A 15,130-nucleotide genomic window follows, 5' to 3' on the forward strand; every position below is an offset into this window, starting at 1 on the left:
TAACTCACAGTGCTGGTTTGTTTGTTTCACAAGGGAGTTTAAGAGGGATTGTCACCCTCCGTTTTCAGATTTTTATCCTCTTATCAGTTTGTATCATACTGATTGTAACATTGAGACATAATTTGTCATGAATAGTAAGTATCGATGTACAATCATTTCAAAAGACATACTTTGAAATACATAAAGGTACATTTTGTTTTTTGTCTGACTAGATTTTTTTTTTAAACATTGAAATAATATCTTGAATTTGTACAAGTGTTTTGTAAATAAATAGATTTGTTGGATACAAGTATTGCTTTTTTTTCTTCTAAGGAAAAAATACATATCTCCCCCAAACACACTATGAATAATATTACTGGACCCATTTTGGCACAGACCCTCAGCCGATGTAAGTCAACTTAGCACCACTGATTTCAACAAAGTCGTGTTTGCTGAGGGACTCGTCCTGTATAACAAAGCCCTGCCCTTCCCAAAGAACGCCTACAGGAGCATGCTGCAACTTACCCCTGCACTTCAGGGGCTCACAGTTCTCATGGGAGCAATATTATCAACCCCAAAGTTTAAAAATCATGAGTTAGGATCCCCCACACACAAGAAATCGGTTTTGTATATATATATATATACACACACATATATATAAAGCTAGGGGAGTTAAGCTAATAACATTTTGTTACTTCAGTAAACTGAACTCATTGTGCACACCACTGGCTCCTTATCCCTCTATTCTCACCCACAATCACCATGTATACCATCCTCCTGTACTTCAAGGACTCTCTATAACCAGCCCCCACCCCATGCCAGGGACTCCATTTGCCCCTGTAGCAGGGCTCACACACCCTCAGAGCACCCCTTGCATCCGTGCAGGATGTTGCTGCCACCTTTGGCTCCAGCACCTCCTGCCAGCTGCCTGCCTCCAGGCCCACGTCTTCTGCAGCTCAGCCCTTTGTCCACATCACTTAAGTTCAGACCCCTTCCAAGGTATCATAAACAAGTCCAAACAGAACTGAATAGTTCTCCTACCCTTCTGGGCTACCAAAATCCTTACAAACTGTACCTCAGGACTTCCCTTGCAGGAGCCTATACCACCCCCATATTCCCTGTTGTCTCTGTACCCTAACCCTGAACTCCTCTCAGCTGAAAAAGCCAGTCTCCTCTACAAACCAACCACCTTCAGTCTACTTATTATGGCTTAGCTCTGCTCCCTCTGGCCAGTAGCCAGGTAGTGACTCACCTCCCCAGCTGCAGAGCAGGACTAATTGGGTACATGTGCTACTCTTGCAGATGATGGGGGTTCAGTCCTATCACAGCCCCACCCCCTCCCCAGACACTGTTTGCTCCCTATTCCTCGTACATACCAGTAGTTCTGTGTGCCCCCTCCCTGATTCCTCCCCATGCTGCAGGTTCTGGGTGGCCACCTACTGGGGTCTGTGTACCCTAGTCTCTTATTTCTATCAGACAGGTGTCACAATTTACAGGGTGTGTGCTCTGTGTCTCCAGCTTTCATACAAAGAGAAAAGGAGTACTTGTGGCACCTTAGTCTCTAAGGTGCCACAAGTACTCCTTTTCTTTTTGCGAATACAGACTAACACGGCTGCTACTCTGAAAGCTTTCATACAGTCTTTCTGGGAGCATCACCTTTGTTCTAGGCCCTAGACCTTCACTTTTCGCACTGGTGAGTTCTGCACCTCCGCTACCCCAACACTGGGACCTCTGGCTTCTCAGCATGGCTCTTCCGCCAGTCCAAGCGAATTTAGACCCCTGGGAGAGACTTCACCGCTTTGAGGAGTGACACAGCCAGCAGGACAGCCCTTCAAAACAAGCCAGCATTTATCAGTCAACTGGAACACAATATTTAAGGGTCCTCAGGTTACCATGGAAAAGCAAAATTTAACTGAGAGCCCATGTTTGCAAAATTACCCACCCTCTCTTCCAAAGCCTCCTGGATTTCATCTGTCTCTCTGCCCTAGGTAGCAGCAGCAGCAACCATATATTCCCTTGTAGGCCTTTATAGTATGTCCACATGTAGGCCTTTCTTTCAAGTTGCATGCATGTTGTGTTCACATGTTCTGCTTCCCTTGGCTCCAGGTGTTATCTGGTTGTTTGTATTCCATTATACCTCTGAGGCAACTCCTTTGATACTTTGACAGTTAATTCACACCAACCCACCCATGTCTAAGTAACACCAACACCCTTATTTCCCTGCCACATGGGAAAATTAACTCCTTCACAACCAGTGGGTAGCAATACAAAGTGAGAGGGGGAAACTGAGTCATGCATCGCTTCATAAAATTATCACAGAAATGTCCATAGTCTCTGTAATAGGCCATTCAAAATGTCAACATTCTAAAGTGAGATGGGGATATTATGCTGGAAGGTGTTAATTGCTGCCATTAAGGGATATATAGACAATTTGAGGTGTTTGAAGCTGATGAGACTACTAACCAGATATCAGGGGTTCCACATGTCCCCCATTTTCCCCTTCCAGTTTTCACCAAAAGCAGTTTTCTCCCCTTTGATGCTGAGAACATTCTCAGAAATTTAGGAATTGGTTGAATGTAGATTTCAAAAGTGATTGCACTGTAGATAGAGCAATGCCCTTGAGGTGAGTGTAGGGCCTCACAAGCTTGGCCAAAAAGATTAGTCATGTTTGGTCTGTCTTCTGATTTTTGAACTCCATCAACCAAAGGGGGAGTGATGTTGAGCAAGCCGTGAGTGAGCTAAGTCCTTGTCATATGGATTCTAGCTCATTTTGTTTCTCCAGAACCCAGACCTAACATGACCTGACACAAAGCCAGTAGATCTTTAATGTCAATAAAATTACACAGATTTGTATCCAGTGTCGCAAATTTGTATGAAGTGCTGCCTCAGGGTGCTCTCGGATTCTCCTCAGACCCCAAAATGGCAGTTAATTCTGTGCCCCTCAGCTCCACCTGCTGGACTCATCGCCAAGAACTCCTGGTATTGCTAAGTAACTTTCATTTTTGGGTCCCATGTTCCTGCATCAACCAAGTGTTATGCTTATAAGAAGCGCACGGGATTTTTTTCAGGGGAAAAGGCAGAACGCCATGTTTATTGAAGATACAACAATTAGCATGAGCTTTCGTGGGTGAATACCCACTTCGTCGGATGCATGTAGTGGAAATTTCCAGAGGCAGGTATAAATATGCAAACAAGAATCAGGCTAGGGATAACGAAGTTAGTTCAATCAGGGAGGATGAACGAAGTGGGTATTCACTCATGAAAGCTCATGCTCTAATACGTCTGTTAATCTATAAGGTGCCACAGGACTCTTTGCCGCTTTTACAGATCCAGACTAACATGGCTACCCCTCTGATACTTAACAATTAGCATATGCATTTAATTACACCACACACACACACACTGTCCCGCCAGTCGATGTTATAGTTACCAGTTTAGAGTCCGGATCAACCTAGTGGCCAGCTAGATTGATCATAGAATCATAGAATATCAGGGTTGGAAGGGACCTCAGGAGGTCATCTAGTCCAACCCCCTGCTCAAAGCAGGACCAATCCCCAATTTTTGCCCCAGATCCCTAAATGGCCCCCTTAAGGATTGAACTCACAACCCTGGGTTTAGCAGGCCAACGCTCAAACCACTGAGCTATCCCTCCCCCCGAAGGGTAAGGAGTCCACTGGTAAGGAGGAGCCGGGTTCTGTCGGTCGTGACACGATGCTCTGGGGAAGTCTTGGCAGGATGAACCCAAAGATTTATGGCAAGACACCCTGTTTATATAGTGATTTTTTTTTATTGGGACCAATGAGTTTTGCACCGTTATGCTGTAATTAATTGTTTGATGAATGCTTGTTTTTAAAAAATTTTTATTTTTTTTATTTTGTTTTTTTATTAAGTTTTTTTAGGGAGTTCTTTTATGCTGGTTTTGATTACAGCTATTTTGTTTCCATTGATAGATGCCTGTTTTATTTTTAGAGTTGTTAATTTGCCCTTTTTTTACATTTTAATAGGGGTGTGTTACAGCCTCCTGGCGCCCTTGCGTTTGTCTTTGGTTCCTTTCTAGACCATTGCACACCCAGACCCAAATCAATTAGTTTTGTGTGCCCAGCCCTCGTATCTGTCCCTGCCCCCAAACTCACGTTCACTTTATATGCATAGCCCCAGTGTTCATCTGCCCCTTGTCCCCAGTACACCTCTGCTCCTTCTGCAGCTGTGGAGATTCTTCACATTCCCCTCCCAAGTTGTGGCCCTTCCCAGAGCTGTTCACATGCCCCCTCTGGCTCAGGCCTGCTGATGCTGACAGAGAAGAGCAGCACTGACCCATGCTTTCAGTGTGGCAGAAGGCAAGTAGAGCTCTCCTCTTTCCCTCAGGAGTGGACAGATTTTTTCGCTTTTTGGTTGGGGAGAAAGCAACGGCTACCATTTCAGCATTGCTATCCTCAAGTGTTCAGAAATTGCAAGTCAGGCCTCAAAAAACAGCGCAAGATTGGCCTGCAAATCATGAGATCTAAGAGCCACCAGGTTTTTATTTTCATTCTGGTTTCTGAGTCTTCAGGGTACATTCAGGTCATATTTTCAGGTTTTCCTCTTCAACCACGAGGGCCAGACATATTTTCAACAAAGGCTGAGATTTTCATCGAATTTTCACAGGACTCCAGAAGTTAAGACTTTAAGACAACAAATATCACAAGTCTCACCGTAAAAATAATGAGAGTTGGCAACACTGATTACAGAATAACTACTCAGTGGGAGTATGGGTATCAAAAGCTGTCCCTAAGTATAAGCCGTTATTGTTGAGACAGACCCTTTACTCACATTGGTGAGCAATTACGTGAGTAGTCCCATTGACTTGACTGGGATTGTTTGTGCAAGTAACTGCTCACCAATTCAAGTAAGAGGTACACAATTTTGCCCTAAATTATGCTGATATTAAAATTTCTCCTTGGAAGTGTGTTTTTACACATATTGACAATTAAACTCATTGCTGTGGGAAACACACTAGTTTTCTGTGACTCTATTCAAAATAGGATGACTATTGGAATAATTGTTACTGTTCATAAAGGGCACGGGAGTGCCAATGGACTTGTCTTGCAGGAATGTCATTAAGAGATTTGAAGGCTGGATTGTTGTAGCTTTGGATAAATTCCAGCAAGCAGAGAGTTACTTCCCAGAAATCACGTCTGTTGACTTTCAAAGCTGCGTCCAGAGTCACAAAATGCCATGGACTATATTTTACAATACGCCACAGTCCCTAGGAAAATTCCTGAGCTGGTTTAGATTATGATATAAAAGCATTTTTATTTCTTGTAAATCATGCCTGCTCTCTGCATTTGCAGTCTCAGATCATCCCATTTTGCTAACCCGGTGTCATGATAAGTCTCAGATACTAGGAAGGGATGTTATTCAATATTGCATTGCAGTGGATACTTGAGGTGGCAAAAAAGGGAACACACAGCATCCCCCTCACTCAGCCTTGCACCTTCCCCCTGCCCCCGAAGTCTCACCCTTTCTTTAGCTGGTAGCAATCAGAAGGAAAAAAGTTAAGGCATAGCCACATTCAACCTTCCTTCCCTGATCCAAGCACAGACACTAGTGTAAACTCAGGCTCTGATCCTGCACACGCATCCGTATCCATGTCCTTAAGTTTAAGCACAGAAGCAGGCCCATGAGGCCCTATACTTGTGTAAGTCAAGTTAAGGATGAGTGTGGTTGGAGGATCGAGGCATGGATTATGTTCATAGGGTCTGCGTTCCAGAAATGCTGCATACCCACAGCTCTAGTTAAAGTCAATGAGAGCTGGAAAAAACCCCAGTGAGACATAAGGCCCAATTCGCCTTTGTTTTGCACCATGTGTAGCCATTTACAGCTGTGCAAGCTAAGGGCAAATTGGGCAAAATGATACCATGCTGATTTGGTGGCGTTTTACACCCACTTTGCACAGGTGTAGATAATTCCACAAGGAGGACAGTGGAGAATCAGGCCCTTCATGTCAATAGGTTGTTATTCTCTGATATTTTCAATGTTTGTTTTGCAAACCTATAAACATTAAAAAAAATTCTATCATCGAGCTATTGACATCTGTTCAGTTTGTGCATTTCCAGTACCAATAAAGGCATATGATGCTTTCTGTAATGTCTCGGCCATCTGCAGCTTTGGTGAAAATCAAAGTTTCAGGAAAAAAGTGGGTGTCTAGACAAGTTTCAGAAATGGGAGACAAATTAGTTTCAGATAACCTGAAATGTAGATAAATGGGATTTATATTTAATCAATATTAAAATGATTAATCATATTAATGATGAATAGTTCATGCCAAATTGAATTTTGCTGTTTTTGGGGGTTTGCAAAATGTTTGAGGCATTGTGATTGAATGCACCACTGTGTTCACATGCCACACACTATTGTAATCATCTTTGTACAAAATGTGCCTTGTGAGGTATCATTTGAAAACTAACTCACCGGTCAATAATATCATGCTGAAATGTGCAACATTATATGTACGTTTATAAATATAGGCTGAATGTAGGTCTGAAATGTTTTTACCAGACAAGTCTGGGGAGAGGGTAAATCAGTTTCTCAAAGACAAAAGATAAGCTGACACCTCTAGCCAGGTACCAAAGTTGATTGGCAAGCACCTCTCAAGTGGCCATTCTTGAAAAAGAGGAGGAGCAGTAACAGATCCATCTAGCTTTTAGCAAACAACAGCATGGAACCTCTTTCACCACAAGACTCCATGTCTCCATCCTCACAGTAGTAATGAACTTCATCTAGGGGTAACCTCAGAAAAATGCATTTCAAAGGAGGACTGGACTATAAAAGTGAGGGGCAAAAACACCCCAAGGTATCTTTCCCTATCCATCTATTACTCTTTCATCTAAGAAGAAAAAAGAAACCAGCCCATTTGACTTAGGGGAGAGATCTGGACCTGAAATTTGGTCAGCCCTGTTGCAGGGAGCATATGGTAAGAATTTGCTCTCGAACCAAGTCTAGTTGGTTAAATTTTAGCTACTAGAAATAATTTTATCTTTATTTGTCTTGTAACCATTTCTGACTTTAATGCCTTGTACTTGTACTCACTTAAAATCTCTCTTTGTAGTAAAATAAACTTGTTTATTCTTCAATCAAACTAATCCAGTGCTGCATTCAAGCTAAATTGTTTAGGTAACTCCTTTTAAAGAAGCAAACTGTTGGATACTGTTCCCTTACAGGGGCAACTGGGCCTAAAATATCCGAATTGTCCAGGAAAAGGCTGGCCAGTGCAGAACACACGTTTTGGGGAAACGTTTGGGACTGGGAGTGTGTTGAGGTCACCCTGAAAGTGGTAACCAGCGCAGGTGGAAGCCAGAAGGTGGCTGGCAGGCTGCAGCTATACACAGATCCTCAGGGTGTGACCGTCAGGCTGTTTGTGGGAGCTACAGCAGCAAAGCATTGTGAGGTGCTCCAGGTTGCAGGGGAGGGATGTCACAACCCCTCGCTGATCTGCATTGCACCTTGGAACGTCAAAGACATAGAGCAAGACTCTCATTTTTTCAAAATTATCCTTGACATTTTGACAGCATTTTTTAAACAGTTTGTTGTCAAAATTTAGCATTCAGTTTCTGGAATTTACACTGTGAGGGTTACCTAAGTCATGGCATTGCTTATACTCCCTGATTGGATGATTTATGCAAACAAAAGGTGCAAATTTCAAATTCTCAATATCATGATCATAGACAATGTGAAATTTGTTTTGAGTGAATATTCAGGTTCAGCGTTCTTTGTATTAATGAAGCTCCGCCGTTCACGAGGAGCCAGTGCAAAATGGTTGCAAATATGGTCAAATCCAAGTTAGTTTTTGTAAGCAGCCAAATATATACAGAATATTTTTTTGCAGTTCTTTCTGTTCTATTATACAGATATCGATTCAAAGCCTAGTGGAATAATAGGATTCTTTCCACTGACTTCACTGGGCTATGAATGGGCGACGGGGGATGGATCACTCGATGATTACCTCTTCTGCTCATTCCCTCTGAAGCACCTGGCATTGGCCACTGTTGGAAGACAGGATACTGTGCTAGATGGACCATTAGTCTGACCCAGTATGGCCGTTTTTATGTACCCAAGTGAACAATGCTGGTCTTGGACAGAATAACATTTCGGCTGATTACAGACATGCTAGGACCTTTGGATTTGCAATGGCAATGTCCTTCCATGGTGGGTACAAGTCCTGTTTATTTCTCAGTTGCCAGCGTTTTGCTGGCTTGAGGCCAGAGCGCTCTGTCCTGTTGGCCCATTGATTCATGGCCTTCACAGTGCACGTTTTTAATCAATACAAACTGTAGTTTTCTTATCAAAGAAATTCTATAATCTCACTTTACTCCCCCATCCTCCTCTTACAGGCAGTCCCAATCACCGGATCAAGGTTTCTGATCTGTATCTTCCCTCACACTTTCCCTTTCTCCTGGGTATCATGATATTCCCTGGTTAGCCACATACTTAACCTGAAGCATAGAGTTGGTCCTTGCTGGATCAGAGACCATGTTGAGCACCTTATAGGATCGAGACCAAGAAGATCTAGGAAGTGATCACCTAGAATTGGGTTATGACTCAGATTTATAAAATGGAAAATCTCTTATTTTTTCCCTTCTGTCTTAGTTTTGCAGCTAGCAGAGTGTCAGCAAGACTCAGACTGAAAGAGGAACTGGGAAGGTGGGGGGGGGTCTCCTGCGGTTATAATGAAGATATTATTTCAATATAGAGAAAACAAAAGCAAAGCGGGGGTGCGGGGGTGGGGAGGTGCATTCCCCTGGTTAATCATCAGCCATTTGATGCCTAAATATATATACACAGCAAATCTCTCACTTTCACATCATGATTAAACGAAGGCCGTTTGATTAATTATCTATCTTAATATAGGGCCTGATTACCAAGAAAAGCCTTTACGTAAGGAGCTCCAGGGGGAATTCAACCCCAGACTGCTAAGTCACCCAGAGGGCAGCTGTAATAGACTGATTCTGTGGATGCGGCAGAGGGTGTACCCAACGCACCCAACAGTGGCTTGCACTTGCTTCCTGCATAGTCACTACACCTGTGCAAAATGAGAGGACAGCAGGGTTAGAACATTACTTTGCACAATTGGGGGTGGCCACACAAGCTGCAAGGCAGTGGTGAATCGGGCTGAAAGCCACGTTTTAGTGCCGCTTTGCCTCTGGCGTGTCACAGTGTAATTGTTCTGACCTTTGTAGACAAATATTTCATGCAATGTACAGCGCTACTGGAGAACAGAGACCTGTCGTATGGAAGAGAGCGGTTGATTTAATGTTAGAAAATTAAATGGAAGATGAGAAAATTAAAACGAAGTCTTCTTAATGGACGTGCACGTTATACCATTTTTCCAGCCAGGCAGCTGGCTGGGATTAGTGAGCAACAGCTTTTTCTTGCTGCTTCCTAGTAGCTCTGCAAAGCAGAGAGGATTCCCGAGTAAAAAGGAGTTAGGAGGCTTGTTTCTGTTGGTAATCATTTCAGGCTGCCGGGGCACAATGGTTACTTCAATAGTGGCTTAAGCCGCAGACTGTGGTTTGGCAAAGAACATCAAAACTTGTGGGGATTTACTACTTTTCTTTTCTTTTCCAGACAAACACTCCATTTAGTATAAGTGAACAAGAAAATGGAAGTCCAGGAGGGGAGTTCGGGGGAAGTGGCTTTAGAAGTGGTGTATGTGTTGGGCTGGACATGTCGGAGACGTATGTCCGTGTGGTGCAGCGACAGCATTCAGACCCGGGCCACACACGCAGGGGTTCCTGTTATCCCTTGGCAGCCTCATGTTCTTGAGGTCAATGCGGATGGATGGCCCTTCGCATCTGCCAGGATCAGGCCCTCAATTTGGTCATTCACATAGGAAGAACCAAATTAGACAGGCCATTTGGGGAATATACTGACATCACAAAAGGCTCGAGTTTTTTTGCTCTTTGCCACGCCATTTTCCTGTGGTTTGCCAACACTTTCTCTTCAAAGTTCTTGATTTCATTCTCTTTCTATCCATACGTCTTCCCTTATGCCCCCTCTCCATTTGCCTTTTGTCTCCATTGTATCCTCTTGGTTCCTGGTCTTAAGCTCATTAAAGGCAGTGGGAGACTCCCACTGATTTTAAGGAGCTTTGGATCAGGCCTATGGCCCTCATCCAGCCTCAAGTCTCTACTATGCCACCATCCAGAGTAGGATGGCAGTGAGCTCCCCCTAGACTCCTCTCTCCTTCTGTACCTAAGGCCTGTGCAACCAGGTTGGCTATCCTTCCTCCTTCCTGGGGCTCTTTGCAGGTGGGCATCCCAAAATACATTGCACCATGTGAAAGACACCCACAATCTTCTGTCATCAGCATCATCAGGTGAGGCAGTGTGGGCCAGCTATTGAGAGATCCAGAATGCAGGGGTAAAAACACGGTTTTACAGCATGGTAGGACAGGTCAATATATACACTCTGGGCTTCGTTTGAATTAAATGTTGTCAGTTACAGTGCACCCATCTGGTGCTCTGCTTGCATGCACTCTCTATTTAAATAAAAAATACATGAGGAGGACAAGTGTCCAGAAACTAAGGCCAACATTTTCAAGTGACCATAGGTTTTGGGTGCTTTGTTTTCTAGGTTCCCCAGCTCACACCTAGGCCTAATTGTCAGTGGTGCTGAGTGGTTGCAGCTCCAGCAGAAATCAAGAGGCTGTGTGTGCGTTCGCTAACTCTGAAAGGCAAGCAGCCCCTTTAAACCGTCTCAAGATGAGCACCCAAAAATGGAGGCACTTAATAGTAGTGGTCATGTCTGAAAATTCGGCTTTGGAAGTCTCGCAGCTCTTCCTCCCCAAACAGAGGGCCAAGGTGTGCACTGTGGTCTGTGTTGGGGCAGGAAATCCCTGGGAAGGATTGTGCTTCAAGAGGTACAACCCCACCCTTTGCCACTCAGCATGCCGGGGAAGCAAGTACAGCAGCTAGCATGTTGGCCAATGCTGAGGACTGAACTGGAGAATCTCCAAAGTTAAGAGTATGTTTCTATAGCTCAAGCTATCTGCAGGCAGTGGCTGTGGATCAGGAACACTGAACCTTGCAGCATCAGCCGATGGAGCTGGCCAGGTGCTCAGGCAAGATAGCTTTAGCCCTGGTTCTTCCCCATCCCTTTCTGCTCCCTGGGCATGTTTGGAAGGACACTTTAAATGATTCATGGGTTAAACCTGGCACCTTAATTTGAAGTTGCCTGATCCTGCACAGCAAATGTGCAGTGTGTTGTGTGTAGAAATGCAAAGCCAAGAGGGATGGGCAGGGGCAGAGCACAGGGGAACCAGTCCTGCATGGATGAGAGCATGGCTGCCCAGACACAAGCTGTTCCCAAATAGCAGCAGGAATGAGACCAAAGAGGGTGATGTGCAGCCTCATTTTCATGAGGAGGGTCACACGGAAGCCTGTGTCTCCTCAGATAAATCCATTCTCAGCCACCCTTTCTTTAGCCTGCACTTTTCAAGTGAGGTGCTCAAGGAGATCACCACCACTACTCAAGCAGAGATCGACACCAGGTGAAATCACAGCCCCACGGACATCATTGGCAGACCTATTATCTTCAGTGGGTCCAGGATTTTCCTCCTAGTCCTTAACCCTACTTGTTCTAACAGGCCACTTCCATTCACACTTGCACCAGAGCACAACAGGCCTTAGGGACCTGCCATTCTGGGCACAGTGTGCAGCAAGGAGCAGTCTATAAACACTACAGATACATTCTCATATTTTAGGCAAGGTGGGAAACACTGAAAGACATGACACTGTGATCCACTGGACTTTCAGAAGGCCTTTGACAAGGTCCCTCACCAAAGGCTCTTAAGCAAAGTAAACAGCCATGGGATAAGAGGGGAGGTTCTCTCATGGATCAGTAACTGGTTAAAGTTAGGAAACAAAATGTAGGGATAAATGATCAGCTTTCACAGTGGAGAAAAATAAATGGACATCGGAAATAATAATACACATCGGAAAACATAATCCCAACTATACCTATAAAATGATGGAGTCTAAATTAGCTGTTAACACTCAAGAAAGAGATTTTGGAGTAACTGTGGACTGTTCCCTGAAAACATCTGCTCAATGTGTAGCAGCAGTCAAAAAAAAAAAAAAAGTTAACAGGATGTTAGGAACCATTAGGAAAGGGATAGAGAATACGACAGAAAATATCATCATGTCACTATATAAATCCACGGAATGTCCAAACTGTGGATACTGTGTGCTTTTCTGGTCAACCCATCTCTAAAAAAGATATATTAGAATTTGAAGAAGTACAAAGAAGGGCAAACAAAAAGGGTTACAGGTATAGAACAGCTTCTGTGTGAGACAAGAGTAAAAAGGATGGGACTGTTCCCCTGAGAAAAGAGACAACTAAGGGGGGACAGGCAAGAGGTCTATAAAATCATGACTGGTGTCAAGAAACTGAATAAGGACGTGTCATTTACCCCTTCACATAACACAAAAACCCAATGAAATGAATAGCCAGCAGGTTTAAAACAAATAAAGGAAGGACTTCTTCACACAACGCACAGTCAACCTGTGGAACTCATTGCCAGAGGATGTTGTGAAGGTCAAAAGTATAACTGGTTTCAAAACAGAACTAGATAAGTTCATGGAGGATAGGTCCATCAATGGCTATTAGCCAAGATGTCCAGGGAAGCAACCCCATGCTCTGGGTGTCCCTAAACCTCTGACTATCAGAAGCTGGGACTGGATGACACAGGATGGATCACTCGATAATTGCCCTGTTCTGCCCCTGCCTCACCTCTTCCCATGCAGTTCCGCCCCCTCCTCTGAGTATGCCTCGTCCTCACTCCTCCCCACTCCCTTCCAATGCCTCCTGCATGCCGCGAAACAGCTGATCGTGGCGGTCGGGAGGCCCTGGGAGGAAGTGGGAGGAATTGATCAGTGGGGCCACGGGCAGATGGAAGGCGCAGCAGGGTGGGAGCGGGGGAGCTGGCTGCCAGTGGGTGCTAAGCACCCACTAATTTTTTCCGTGGGTGCTCCAGCCCTGGAACACCCACGAAGTCGGCACCTATGCACCCAGCCATCATTGAGGATAGGTAGAACTTTGACCCTAACTTAGAGGAAAAACAAATACATGTTTGGGTAAAGTGTGTACAAAGGCTTATGGCCAGCTGCCTAGGTATGTACAAGACCTTGGCTTTATTTGTGCGTGTATTATATACACATCCTGTTCATCTTATCTGTGAAGAGGGGAATTCTTATGCTGTTCTGGTGCAAGTTGTCAGCACGGATCTTCCCAGCCTGCTCTAAAATCTATCAAATATAAATTCACCCCTTCCCTGAACTTTGGCTTTAATAACAATAAGATCACAAAGATCAGTTCATGGCTTCTCCCCAGGTTGGCCTTAACTCAAGTTCCTCACTCAAGACTGCTCAGCCCACACTAGAGCGGGTCAAAGCTTGGGATTTCTGCTCTGTGGGAAAGTTCAGTGTTTTATTTTTGTCCAATTTGGTCCACTCGGACTGCTAGGGACCCCAAAGCTTCTGCTCTCATGCTTGCCTGCTTGGAGTTGGGCAGCGGAGGAGGCCAGCTGGCCAGGATGTCTTCAAGTCCTTGGGTTCCCACTCAGGGCAGTCTGTGTGGCAGGCTGTCCTAGAGCGACAGATCCTGGAATAGAAGAAGGTTGTAGAATCTCTGTCACTGGAAGCTTTTAGAAACAAGTTGGACAAACACCTGTCAGGGATGGTCTAGGTTTACTTGTTTCTGCCACAACACAGGGGGCTGGACCTGATGATCTCTCGAGGTCCTTTCCAGCCCTACATTTCTATGATTCCCTTCACCGTGTTAGGCGAGCTAAGCCTGACACGTGTTGCTGAGCTCCAAAACCCCTTTAAGAACCAACTCACCACAGGACAATGACTCATCTGACTCAAGTATTTGATGAGTAGATTCCAAGGCCAGAAGGGACCAACCACTGCGATCATCTAGTCTGACCTCTTGCATAACACAGGCCATAAACCTTCCCTGCTTCAAGTCCAATAGCTGTGGTTGAATTAGAGCAGATCTTTTAGAAAAACACCCAATCTTGATTTTAAAATTGCCAGTAACAGAGAATCCACCACCACCCTTGGTAAATTGTTCCAGTGGTTAATTACCCTCACTGTTAAAAATGTGCACCTTATTTCTAGCCTGATTTGTTTAGCTTCAGCTTCCAGACATTGGTTCTTGTTGTATCTTTATTAGCTAGAATGAAGAGCTCATTATCAAATTCCTGTTCCCATGTATGTGCTTATAGACTATGATCAAGTCACCACTTAACCTTCTCTTTGATAAGCTAAATAGCCTTAGCTCCTTGTGTCTCACCATAAGGCATGTTTTCTAATCCTTTAATCATTTTTGTGGCTTTGTCTGAACCCTCTCCAATTTTTCAACATCCTTCTTGAAGTGTGGACACCAGAACTGGACCCAAATTCCAGTAGCAATCGCATCAGTGCCAAATACAGAGGTAACACAACCTCCTTACTTCTACCCTGTTTATTCATCCCAGGATTGCATTAACCTTTTGACCACAGCATTGCACACGGGTAAGGGTAAGGGTAAGGTAAGGTAAGGTAAGGTAAGGGTGTGAAATCAGCCTCAGTCTATCATATTTTGTCTTGTTTTAATCACCAGAGGAAGACATGTTCAGCTAATTATCCATCACGAGCCCAAAGTCTTTTTCAGAATCACTGCTCCCCAGAATAGAGTTCCCCATCCTGCAAGTATGGTCTATACACTTTGCTCCTAGGTGTATAACTTTACATTTGGCCATATTGAAGTGCTTATTGTTTACTTGGCTATGTTTATCAAGTTATCCAGATTGCTGGGTATTAGTGATCTGTCCTCTTCATTATTCACCACTCCCCCAATCTTTGTGTCACCTTTAAACTATCCGTGGTTATTTTATGTTCTCTTCCAGGCCATTGATAAAAATAGTTGCTTCTAAACTGATGAACTAAATTGGAAAAAGGCACTTTTATTCTGGGATTAGTGTGTCTACATGGGGATTTATACCAGTATGCCTACAACGGTATAAATATCCTAGTATAAGTATGCCACTAAATTCCCCACATAGACAAGCCCATACTCACTTCTTCTAAACATGTGGGTCTCGTACAGATCTTTATGTCAAGCTTAGTGC

The sequence above is a fragment of the Eretmochelys imbricata genome, chromosome 4 (genome assembly GCF_965152235.1).
Source record: "Eretmochelys imbricata isolate rEreImb1 chromosome 4, rEreImb1.hap1, whole genome shotgun sequence".
NCBI lineage: Eukaryota > Metazoa > Chordata > Testudines > Cheloniidae > Eretmochelys > Eretmochelys imbricata.